The 13,181-nt window shown below is 37.9% G+C and overlaps 1 pseudogene; it reads left to right on the top strand.

Moving 5' to 3' along the window:
• The window catches only part of LOC107556398 (6-phosphofructo-2-kinase/fructose-2,6-bisphosphatase 2-like), a 13,385-nt pseudogene extending 4,021 nt beyond the window's left edge, over positions 1-9,364 (top strand).
• The last annotated feature ends 3,817 nt before the right edge of the window (positions 9,365-13,181 follow it).

Raw genomic sequence — 13,181 nt, forward strand, 5'->3', positions numbered from 1 at the left:
CACTCATTCCTGTCATCTTACCTATATGTAATCCTACCATGTTTAGTATCTATGAATTCGCCTTCTGATGATCTAAACGAGAGTGTATATTATATGTTGGTACATAGGCAATATATTAGTGTCCTGAGAATCTTCAGTAATTTCGATTCAAGTTCCATTTGCAAATTACCATCACACAAAGGGTCATAAAAACTCCCCAGTATCTCAAAACTCCCACTTGGGATTCCGGCCTTTTTCATTGGACAAGCCCATCTTGAGAGGCGTGAACCTTAAAGGCCTCACACCAGTGACCCGCCCCTAGTCGGTGGTTTGGTTGAATTCTGAGAAGATGAAGATGTGAGCAAACGCTCCAGGACACCTTAAGTACGTGCCAGGCTTCGGCCTTGACTTTTCCATTCACCAAGATTCTCTGACGCAAACTGGTTATTTTTCATCAACCAACTTCAGCAAAGATCAACTTGAACCTTCAGATTGCATCAAACCTCTCTTTCAGACAGACGAGACGTGCAAGTATTCAAACTTAGTCTTATTAATTGATACATTAGGTATCATTTGCACCTTTTTACAAAGGTGTGTTTGAACTAAGAATCTGATGTTCCCTTCAGGAGGTAAATCTGCTGAATATGCAAATAGTTCCATTAATTCATTCCTTATTTGTCTCATCTTTACTGCTTAAACTTTAACCCTTTCCTATACCAACTGTATGCGTGTGTGTGTGCGTTTATGTGTATGTTAGACCAGTTTAAGTGTTTATGTAGTATGTTAGACTAATTTAAGTGTTTATGTAGTTAACAAAGTCTCACTTGTATCACACTTGACGTTGTTCATTGTTTGCTCATAACTGGAGTCCCTAATCATGCAGATTTATGCTACAAGCTCTGTGTAGAGTTGTACAGTATGAAAGTTATTTCCCTTAACCAGGAAATTAATGTTCTTAGAATTGACAGACGGTTGACCCTGAGAGGTCAAGTAAATATCTACAGCGGATCTAAATATTTATAATTAATTATAACTAGTTATGATTAATTATTCATATTTCCCCATGAGCTGATTTGCTATATTGTTTAAGTTGCTCCACCTGTGTCTCCCTCGCTAGCCTCCTCATTTGGTTTCCTATTTATTCTCCTGGTGTCTGTAATCCTGTACTGATCCGTCGTTTTTCATTGTGTGTGTTATGTCTGCATGTAGTGCAGTTCCTAGCCTGCCTGTCTGTTTTTCCCCCTCGGGGTTGTTTTAGTTTGTTTTTGTTTCATTTTATTATTAAAAGAAAGAACCATTCATCCTGCACTTGAGTCCTCGCTTCATCTCTCCACACGCACCGTGACAGGATGTGAAGATTAACCATAATTTCTTGTGTTTTTGGGGTTATCTTGCAGTGTTTAACCTGGGGGTGTACCGGAGGGAAGCAGTTAAAGCGTACAAGTCTTCTGACTTCTTCAGACATGACAATAAGGAAGCCATGAAGATATGAAAGTAGGATTATATAATTGTTTAATTTAATGGGATAGTTCTCCCAAAAATACAATTTTGTCATCATGACTCACACCCTTATGGCTTCCCAAACCTTATGACATTCATTCTTCCGTGGAACATGAAAGGAGATGTTTTGCAGAATGTCCAAGCTGCTCAATTTCGTATGTTTACAATGTTTTCAGTAAACAAAGAAACAAATGTGATTAAATAAAGCCAGTTAGACTAATGTGATGGTGGAATGACAAAAAATATATTTCAACACATTTCCTAAAGGTTACATTAGTGCACTTCTGACAGGTCAGTTCATGTTTTTCCTGAGAACTGAGTTTACTTGAATTCAGTGCATGTCTATGTTGCATTTTTTTCATTTTCCCAAATAGACAGTGTGCCTTGGTGGCCCTGCAAGATGTAAAGATCTACCTGAATGAGGAAGGTGGACAAATAGCTGTAAGGATTTACCTTTTTTTCTGTTCACCTCTATTATTAACTTAAATGTAATAGGGACGTGGAGTGTTTAAGAATATTAATAAGGTTCAGGACTTCTTTCTTTATATTTGATATAATCTGTTTTTGTTCTTTTAAGGTATTTGATGCCACAAACACAACCCGGGAGAGGTGGGATCTTATAATAAATTTTGTACAGGAGAATGCATACAAGGTATCACAGCCAAATAGTTATAGACTGAATAGAAATAGCACTTCCATAGTTATCGTTTTGCAGAAGTGATGTGGGGTCATTATTTTCCTATTTGTGTTTGTTTACCTTTGCAGGTGTTTTTTGTGGAGTCAGTATGTGATGATCCAGAGGTTATTGCAGCTAACATCCTGGTATGTTATGTTGTGATGTTTGGTTTGCATTTTCTTTAAACTAATGGTATAATGAAGTATAGCAATATACCAGAATTGCTTTTTATGATCTTCTCAACAGCTGTCTCTTATGTGCTCTTATTTCTTCAGGAGGTCAAGGTTTCAAATCCAGATTATCCAGAGACACACAGAGAGAGAGAGAGTCATGGATGATTTCCTGAAACGCATAGAATGTTATAAAGTCACTTACGAACCACTAGATCCTGATGAATATGACAAGTAAGAATGTTTATAAAATAGAGACATAACACATGTACATATATTTTCTGCTTTAGATTCAACTTGTTGTCTGTTTTGGCGTTATTTGTTTTAAGCAACATTGCAAGCATCTATATAATAAATATAATATCATATAAAATAAAATTATATAATATAATAAAGACCCATTTATATTGTAAAAAATAAAACTATTATAAATGTCTAAAAATATATATACAGTGGGTACGGAAAGTATTCAGACCCCCTTAAATTTTTCACTCTTTGTTATATTGCAGCCATTTGCTAAAATCATTTAAGTTAATTTTTTTTCCTCATTAATGTACACACAGCACCCCATATTGACAGAAAAACACAGAATTGTTGACATTTTTGCAGATTTATTAAAAAAGAAAAACTGAAATATCACATGGTCCTAAGTATTCAGACCCTTTGCTCAGTATTTAGTAGAAGCACCCTTTTGATCGAATACAGCCATGAGTCTTTTTGGGAAAGAGGCAACAAGTTTTTCACACCTGGATTTAGGGATCCTCTGCCATTCCTCCTTGCAGAGCCTCTCCAGTTCTGTCAGGTTGGATAGTAAACGTTGGTGGACAGCCATTTTTAGGTCTCTCCAGAGATGCTCAATTGGGTTTAAGTCAGGGCTCTGGCTGGGCCATTCAAGAACAGTCACAGAGTTGTTGTGAAGCCACTCCTTCATTATTTTAGCTGTGTGCTTAGGGTCATTGTCTTGTTGGAAGATAAACCTTCGGCCCAGTCTGAGGTCCTGAGCACTCGAGAAGGTTTTCGTCCAGGATATCCCTGTACTTGGCCACATTCATCTTTCCCTCGATTGCAACCAGTCGTCCTGTCCCTGCAGCTGAAAAACACCCCCACAGCATGATGCCGCCACCACCATGCTTCACTGTTGGGACTGTATTGGACAGGTGATGAGCAGTGCCTGGTTTTCTCCACACATACCGCTTAGAATTAAGGCCAAAAAGTTCTATCTTGGTCTCATCAGACCAGAGAATCTTATTCAGGTGTTTTTTAGCAAACTCCATGCAGGCTTTCATGTGTCTTGCACTGAGGAGAGGCTTCCATCGGGCCACTCTGCCATAAAGCCCCAACTGGTGGAGGGCTGCAGTGATGGTTGACTTTCTACAACTTTCTCCCATCTCCCAACTGCATCTCTGGAGCTCAGCCACAGTGATCTTTGGGTTCTTCTTTACCTCTCTCACCAAGGCTCTTCGCCCCCGATAGCTCAGTTTGGCCGGACGGCCAGCTCTAGGAAGGGTTCTGGTCATCCCAAACGTCTTCCATTTAAGGAATGGAGGCCACTGTGCTCTTGGGAACCTTAAGTGCAGCAGAAATTTTTTGTAACCTTGGCCAGATCTGTGCCTTGCCACAATTCTGTCTCTGAGCTCTTCAGGCAGTTCCTTTGACCTCATGATTCTCATTTGCTCTGACATGCACTGTGAGCTGTAAGGTCTTATATAGACAGGTGTGTGGCTTTCCAAATCAAGTCCAATCAGTATAATCAAACACAGCTAGACTCAAATGAAGGTGTAGAACCATCTCAAGGATGATCAGAAGAAATAGACAGCACCTGAGTTAAATATATGAGCGTCACAGCAAAGGGTCTGAATACTTAGGACCACGATATTTCAGTTTTTCTTTTTTAATAAATCTGCAAAAACGTCAACAATTCTGTGTTTTTCTGTCAATATGGGGTGCTGTGTGTACATTAATGAGGAAAATTGCAGCCATTTGCTAAAATCATTTAAATTATTTTTTTCCTCATTAATGTACACACAGCACCCCATATTGACATAAAAACACAGAATTGTTGCCATTTTTGCAGTTTTATTAAAAAAGAAAAACTGAAATATCAGATGGTCCTAAGTATTCAGACCCTTTGCTCAGTATTTAGTAGAAGCATCCTTTTGATCTAATACAGCCATGAGTCTTTTTGGGAAATATGCAACAAGTTTTTCACACCTGGATTTGGGGATCCTCTGCCGTTCCTCCTTGCAGATCCTCTCCAGTTCTGTCAGGTTGGATGGTAAATGTTGGTGGACAGCCATTTTTAGGTCTCTCCAGAGATGCTCAGTTGGGTTTAAGTCAGGGCTCTGGCTGGGCCATTCAAGAACAGTCACAGAGTTGTTGTGAAGCCACTCCTTCGTTATTTTAGCTGTGTGCTTATGGTCATTGTCTTGTTGGAAGGTAAACCTTCGGCCCAGTCTGATGTCCTGAGCACTCTGGAGAAGGTTTTCTTCCAGGATATCCCTGTACTTGGCCGCATTCATCTTTCCCTTGATTGCAACCAGTCGTCCTGTCCCTGCAGCTGAAAAACACCCCCACAGCATGTTGCTGCCACCACCATGCTTCACTGTTGGGACTGTATTGGACAGGTGATGAGCAGTGCCTGGTTTTCTCCACACATACCGCTTAGAATTAAGGCCAAAAAGTTCTATCTTGGTCTCATCAGACCAGATAATCTTATTTCTCACCATCTTGGAGTCCTTCAGGTGTTTTTTCATGTGTCTTGCACTGAGGAGAGGCTTCCGTCGGGCCACTCTGCCATAAAGCCCCGACTGGTGGAGGGCTGCCGTGGTGGTTGACTTTCTACAACTTTCTCCCATCTCCCGACTGCATCTCTGGAGCTCAGCCACAGTGATCTTTGGGTTCTTTTTTACCTCTCTCACCAAGGCTCTTCTCCCCCGATAGCTCAGTTTGGCCGGAGGGCCAGCTCTAGGAAGGGTTCTGGTTGTCCCAAACGTCTTCCATTTAAGGATTATTGAGGCCACTGTGCTCTTAGGAACCTTAAGTGCAGCAGCATTTTTTTTGTAACCTTGGCCAGATCTGTGCCTTGCCACAGTTCTGTCTCTGAGCTCTTCAGGCAGTTCTTTTGACCTCATGATTCTCATTTGCTCTGACATGCACTGTGAGCTGTAAGGTCTTATATAGACAGGTGTGTGGCTTTCCTAATCAAGTCCAATCAGTATAATCAAACACAGCTGGACTCAAATGAAGGTGTAGAACCATCTCAAGGATGATCAGAAGAAATGGACAGCACCTGAGTTAAAAATATGAGTGTCACAGCAAAGGGTCTGAATACTTAGGACCATGTGATATTTCAGTTTTTCTTTTTTAATAAATCTGCAAAAATGTCAACAATTCTGTGTTTTTCTGTCAATATGGGGTTCTGTGTGTACATTAATGAGGGAAAAAAATTAACTTAAATGATTTTAGCAAATGGCTGCAATATAACAAAGAGTGAAAAATTTAAGGGGGTCTGAATACTTTCCGTACCCACTGTATATATATTGGGAAATATTTATTTGGCACTGTCAAATAGAATAAAAACTTGATTAATGATGTCATATTAAGTACATTTTATGTTAGTCAGGGTTTCCTAAGCGAAGAACATATTTAAGATGACGGTGACCACATGACCAGAAGATAAACTGCTACTTTTAAGACATTTATAAGGCATTTATATGTAAATAACCTCTGTTTTGATTCACTGTTATCTATTGCACAAAAGGTGCAGAACGGGTTTCACACCAAAGTTTAATTGTGTATTATAATAGTGTTTCATGGCTTAGCAGGCACCAACTAATACAGAGAAAAGGGCTTTCCTGATCATAGCATTCACTTATTTTTCCTAGAAATTTGTCCTTCATTAAAGTGATGAATGTGGGCCGTCGGTTCCTGGTGAACCGTGTTCAGGACTACATCCAGAGCAATATCGTCTACTACCTCATGAACATCCATGTGCACTCGCACTCCATCTACCTGTGCAGGCACGGAGAGAGCGAGCACAACATCCAGGGCCGTATTGGAGGAGATTCTGAACTCTCTCCCCGAGGGAGACAGGTCTGAACTTATTTAGTGCTGTCTTTATAGCGTTTATTCATCAGAAGATGTTTGACCTTCTCTCTCCTTTTTAGAGAGTAGTTTGCAAGCGCCCTGTGTGAGTTCATTGAGGAGCATAAGCTGTCCAACTTGAAGGTTTGGACCAGCCAGTTAAGGAGAACCATCCAGATGGCTGAAGAGCTGGGAGTTCCATATGAACAGTGGAAAATCCTCAATGAGATAGATGCTGTTAGTATGCTCCGATTCTAGCGGAGATTACATGCATTTTATATGTATTATATGGACCTACTTAACAACTATGTACTTACATTTAAATTAATAATTTGGTACAATGCACTTATTGTGTACATTCATGTTTTTACATTGTACTTATATTTTTAAAATACCTGCATGTAATTACATCTGTAATTAATTTCTGTTATTACATTTATAATTACACAGTTGACCCATCCCTTACACCTTAACCCACCCTTAAACCTACCCATACCAACAAACCTGTCCCTAACCTTACCCGTATCCCACCTCAATAGCAGCAAAAGTGTTTTGCAATACAATATGAACACAATAAGTACATTGTACTTAAGTTTTGATGTAAGTGCATAGTAGTTAAGGCCACTTAATATAAAGTGGAGCCTATTATATGTTCATTTATCAGTGTTTATTGCTCTGACACAGGGTGTATGTGAGGAGATGACCTATGAAATGATCCTGAACACATTCCCAGAAGAGTTTGTTTTAAGGGATCAGGACAAATACCACTAGAGATATCCAGGAGGAGAGGTACAGCACTTGATGAGCGTATCACTTTGTTGCAGTTCTTCAGAGTTTGTTGCTTCTCACTCTCTGTAGTTCTGCAGGTTTTCTGGTTTTTGTTGATATCTGTGTTCTTGTGGGAAGGTCTGACTATTTAAAAGGCTCTCTCTTTTTGTAGTCGTATCAGGACTTGGTTCAACGACTGGAGCCTGTGATTATGGAGCTTGAGAGACAAGGCCATGCATTGGTCATCTGCCACCTGGCAGTTATGCGCTGCCTATTAGCCTATTTCTTGGACAAGAGTGCAGGCAAGATGCACTTTCACTTGAGAAAAAAATACTAAAAACAACAAATGTTATTTTCTGCTGGCCAGCATATTTTTATTTACACTTCCAACATTTTCACTGGCCTCAAAAATGTCACTTTTGATCAATTTAATGCATCACTGCTGAATTGAGGTAGTGTTTGTATATATGCCAGAAAAATGTTTTCATGTAGCGTTAAGGTTTTTTTTTTTTTTAAACATTACTGAATGCTTTGTTGTGTTTTTTGCCCATTCTAGCTGATCATTCTCACAGTTTCAACAAAACCTCATATATATCAGCCAGCTATACTGATAACTGAGCAGAATACGCATCAATAATGATCAATACATCACAGAAAAGTTTAAGTAAGACTGTCAACTGAAACTTGTTTTTATTTTTTATCTTTTCTCTCATAGATGATCTCCCCTATTTGAAATGTCTCCTTCATATGGTCATGAAGCTCACTCCTGTTGCTTATGGTGGGTCGGACAGTTGCTTCCTCGCTTTTGTTTATTGTCAAACTTGCACAACTCACAGATCATTCTGGTTTATGTTTTAGGTTGCAAAGTGGAGATGTTTTATCTGAATGTGGAGGCAGTGAATACACATCGGGACCGACCACTGGTGAGTCCTCATTTGTCTCTGTGGTGTTCTCTCTTGCAGTATGAAATATTAATGGAAGATATTAAATATTCATTTTAAATGAATTTGAAACTTTCAACTGTTTTTGAAACTTCACAACAAGCATGCTATGTTTTCCTGTGGTACAGCTTTTGATATCTTATAGGTTTTGTTTTGATCTGGAATTGCAATTTTATCACTGCATGTTGATGTCTGTGCTGCCTGTTGGTTTTCTCAGAGAACCCCCTGATTAAAGCAGCTTTTTGGGTTCAATACAACTCTATTAACAGCATGACATGCCAGTTACCAAAGAAAATAATTTTGATTCTAACCTTAGTTTGTAAAAAAAAAAAAAAAAAAAAGACAATTGGAATGTAAATTTGCTTACAAATTTGCAATAAATGTTAAATGCAATTATACAATATGAGAGTAGTGTCATAGAATCATTTACTTCAATATTGTACATCTAGAAAGGCAGTCACTTTCAAATGTGGTGTAATTAATATTACAATTAGAAATGTTGCATTGGCAAGTCAAAGTTCTAAAATTACTAAAACTGAGATAAAATGAATATGAACTATATATTAACATATAAACTAATAAAATGACAAAAGCACATAGCAAAACTACATATACTAAAATCAAAAATGTTAGTGATAAATGTTGTTGCTTTACAATAATAAATATGTGATATACAGGTTTGTGTGTTAATTATAGTTAAGATGTGCCAGCAGCCTGTGGTTGTACTGTAACTGGATTTGTGTTGTGAGTTATGCTTATTAGTGAGTTGAACGCTCCATTGAACAACATTGTGTTTTAGTGATGTGTTCTTCATCACTGCATTGACATGTTTGATATTTTATAATGTTAACCTGGAGTAATTTATTATACTTTTTAGTCTTTATATGCATAAATGTGGATTATCTTTAGCTATACCTGCAGCTAACATGTCATTTGATTGTTTTGTGGAGACTGAAGACTGAAGTGTCTTGTTCGCTATTGAGATGTGTGTGTGTGTGTGTAGGCAGTCTCTCTTTTAACCCACCCAGTCTCTCCCATCTCAAACCAGAGGAAAGTCAGACGAGACTCCGCCCCTCTGTTAAGGCGGAATAGTTACACCCCCCTCTCCAGTCATGACCAGGTTAAGCGGCCCCGCCTCTACGTCGCTGGCAACTGGCCCTGGCTGCCCCTCACCCCTTCCCCCACCACCCTGATGCACCACGGGGCGCTGCTGCTTCAGCAAAGCCAAGTTAGTGTCAGAACCTAAAGCCCTGTAACATTAAATGGACTCGACTTACCCAGTGTTGTCCTGACACTAACCCACCCCTCACCCTGGCGTTCTGAATCACCCCTGAATGTCACACCCAGTAACGATTGTGCTAACTGCATGAGTGAGTTCAGTTTGGCAGTCTCGTTCTTTTTTTTTTTTTTTTTTTTTTTTTCTTTTGTAAGTGCATGTTCTTTGCTAACTCTTTGTTCATTTGGGGATTATTTTTTGTTATTCTGTATGGGTGCTCACCACAGTTCATAATTTACCAGCTAACTAATTGGCATTATCTTACATGTATTTAGAACAACATGTGCAAATATAATTGTTTTCCTTCTTGATTCTATTTTAGACTTTCTATAAATACATTTTTTCTCCCTAAGACCAGATCAAAATCAGTGAATTATTTTCTTGTTGCCAGCTTATTTCATGTGCACCCCAAAATGAAACGTGTACACATTTACTTAAACTCATGGGTGCTTCCTTTTATCTTCTCTTTTTCCATACAATGAAAGTGAATGGTGAATGGCTAGAAATATTTAAAGGAATAGTTCACCTAAAAATGAAAATGTGCTTACAATTTGCTCAGCCTCAAGCCATCCAAGATATAGATGAGTTTGCTTCTTCATCGGAACTGATTTGGAGAAATTTAGCATTACATCACTTGCTCACCAATGGATTCTCTGCAGTGAATGGGTGCCGTCAGAATGAGAGTCCAAACAACTGATAAAAACATCAGAGTAATCCATAAATACAAGAAACAACTCCAGTCCATCAGTGAACGTCTTGTGAAACGAAAAGCTGCGCCCATCATTAAGATGTTTTTAACTTCAAACCTTTGTTTCCGGATAAATATAAGTCCTCTATCAATAATAATGCGTTCTTCAGTTAAAATATTGTCTTGTCTGAATCAGAAGAGAAATATGCACAGATCAAGCACTGTTTACAAACCAAAACAGTTCTAAAAAAATATGTAGATCAGTGATGGGCCAACTTGGCCCTTCCAGGCCACTTTCCTTCAGAGATTTGATCCAACCTTGATAAAACCTGCCTGTAGCTTTCTAGTAGTCTTGAAGACAATGATTAGCTGGTTCAGGTGTGTTTGATTAGAGTTGGAGCTAAACTCTGAAGGAAAGTGACCTGGAAGGGCCTAGTTTGCCCACCCCTGATGTAGATGGATTTTGATGTGAGAGGACAATAGGGGACTTTTTCCAATGGAATCGTATTTTGGTCAGAAGCAACATCCATCAATCCAATAAATGGATCGATGAATTAATGGACGAGTTGATGGACAAGTGATGTAATGCTAAATTTCTCCAAATCTGTTACAAAGAAGAAAGTCAATAACAATTGAGGCTGTATTCTAGAAACTTCCCATCTTAATTCTCAATTTGGGATTTGAAAGATCTATTTCCAGTGAAATTACCATGCTTACTAAACAGGAGTCTGACCCTGGTCACCATTAGCTTTTATTGTATAAAAACTAGCAGCATAACATCTCCTTTTGTGTTCTGCAGAAGAACAAAAGTCTTATGGTTTGGAATGACATGATGGTGAGTAAATGATAACAATTTTTGGGTAAATCTCTTCAAAGTGATGTGCTTCAGTAATGAATATTCTATGTCCATGTTTTACTCTAAACATGCCAATTTGTCCTTGGGCTTCAGTTCTCTTCTCCATATTTGTCTCCCCTCTTTCTTCCTCCCCTCCCCTTCATCCTCCTCTCTCTATTTCCACAGTCTCATGTGGTTGGTAGTCATCTGTGAGTAAAGCTTTTTCACCCCATTGCATTTTTAGAAAGTTGTTTTCAGTGGATGTGATGTCACAAACCATGTGCTGTTTTGATTGTATGATGATTCTCAGTTAGAACTTGCATATACGTTGGAAGTTTAAATCAGATGTTTTATTTATGTGTATATCATGGCTCAATTGCGATGAGTGACTGAATTATGCATATACTCAGGACACTTCAGATGCAAGTTTTCCAGTTGTCCTGGGATTGTAATATTATATATTTGCAGAGAAACCTATTTACTCTTTCAAAAGTTTGAATTAATTGTTACACTAAGTGAAAGTATTATTTATATACTGCAAGCATATAAAACCTCAGTGGGACAGAGATTTGACACAGATAGAGGAACAGTTTATATGTTACAACAAGTAAGTTTTGCAGATTGTGGCTTAAAAGGAATGCACTTAATGAGAGGTTTTAAATGACAATGAATTATTTTTGTCTTGCACATATTCTTAATAAGAATGCTACTCTTGTGGGATATTGCACAAAGTTCAAGCTAGTGATGTAATATTTTTATAGAAATGTATTTGTGTCACATCACAACAAAATGATAAGGATTTGTAGGATGCAGTATTTAAACGAAATATATTTTATTGGTCACTGCTGGAGATGCTAGCAAATATAGTTGTTTTGTTAAGGTTTTGAATGTAGCCTGTGCTCCTTTTACATAATATAAGAACTATTTTATGTATTATTTAATATATGTTCTTATATTGTTTTTCTAGTTCTTTTAATGAATTGATGTTCCACTGAAGTATCTGTAGTAAAAAAAAAAAAAATTATCCTAAATAACATTTGCCAGTAATATCAAGCCTGGCCATTGCATTTCCTCTTTATCATATCATAATAGTGTGACTGACAGAAATGAATGGCTGCACCTGGAACACACCCACACTGCCCTCTTGGTGTTGCATAACCCTGATGGAGATAGTGGAGAACCACAAGACAAGTATTAACCTCTGAGTCACTGCAGGTGAAGGAAGAAATACGCCCTGATATCTAAAACTGCTATGTATTCAGTGCCAACAGCGACTGCGAAACAGCATTTCAACGTACATTTCCTCTTGTTTGTCTACATAGATGCTAAACGTGTTGTCTTTTTGAAGGTTGTGCAACAAATCATTCAACTCTGTCTTCAAAATGAATGTGTCGACATTATTTCACAGATCAGAGAGAGATGAAAAGTGCAGGTGCTTTCTCACTGAGTGTTGTAAGAGCATGCTAAAGAGCCCTTGAAAACTTTCTGAGATTCCACCTCAGCACAAGTGTTCCAGCCTGACCACAAAAGCACGGTTGTCCCAACTAGGGATGATTACATAGATCAACTTTCTGTTATTAATTTTTCCTCTCTCTCCCCCACCCCCCACTAACTCATTCTATGCTTTTCGTTCTTGTTTTTTCATCACTTGGTAATGCTGCAGTTGTCTTTTGAATTTGTGGTAATTATATCGTGGTTGCTTGAGGAGCACATTGGAATCTTTTGTTGGTCTTTTGTGTGTAGTAGGTCTTTTACTGTCTCAACTACCCACCGAGATCCTCCTAACAGGACTGGTTTTGCTCAATGTGTCTTTTAGATGAATGTGATATAAAAAATAATATTATTATAGCAATACCACTTGTGCAGATTACATTGGCTCACAATGAAGCTAATATCAAATTCCTACTAAAGCATCAATGGAGTGATATTGTCAGTGAAAATATTTAATATTATTGATCAAAATATTTCCAACATGAGGTCTTTAAGTTTAAACTTAATAGTATCAAATGTACAGAAAGCAGGGATACATTAAATTGATTACAATTTCTATTTCAAATAAATGCTGTTCTTTTTAACTTTCTATTCATCAAAGAATCCTAAAAAAATATTTCTACAAAATATTAGGCACAATTGTTTTCAATATTCATAATAATAATAATAATAAATGTTTTTGAGCACTGAATCTTTTATTTATTTATTTTTATTTATTTTTATTTATTTATTACAGGGACAATGCATATTAATAAACATTTCTGTCAATATGCC

The sequence above is a fragment of the Sinocyclocheilus grahami genome, unplaced genomic scaffold (genome assembly GCF_001515645.1).
Source record: "Sinocyclocheilus grahami isolate Dianchi unplaced genomic scaffold, SAMN03320097.WGS_v1.1 scaffold2.1, whole genome shotgun sequence".
In the NCBI taxonomy this organism is placed as follows: Eukaryota; Metazoa; Chordata; class Actinopteri; order Cypriniformes; family Cyprinidae; genus Sinocyclocheilus; species Sinocyclocheilus grahami.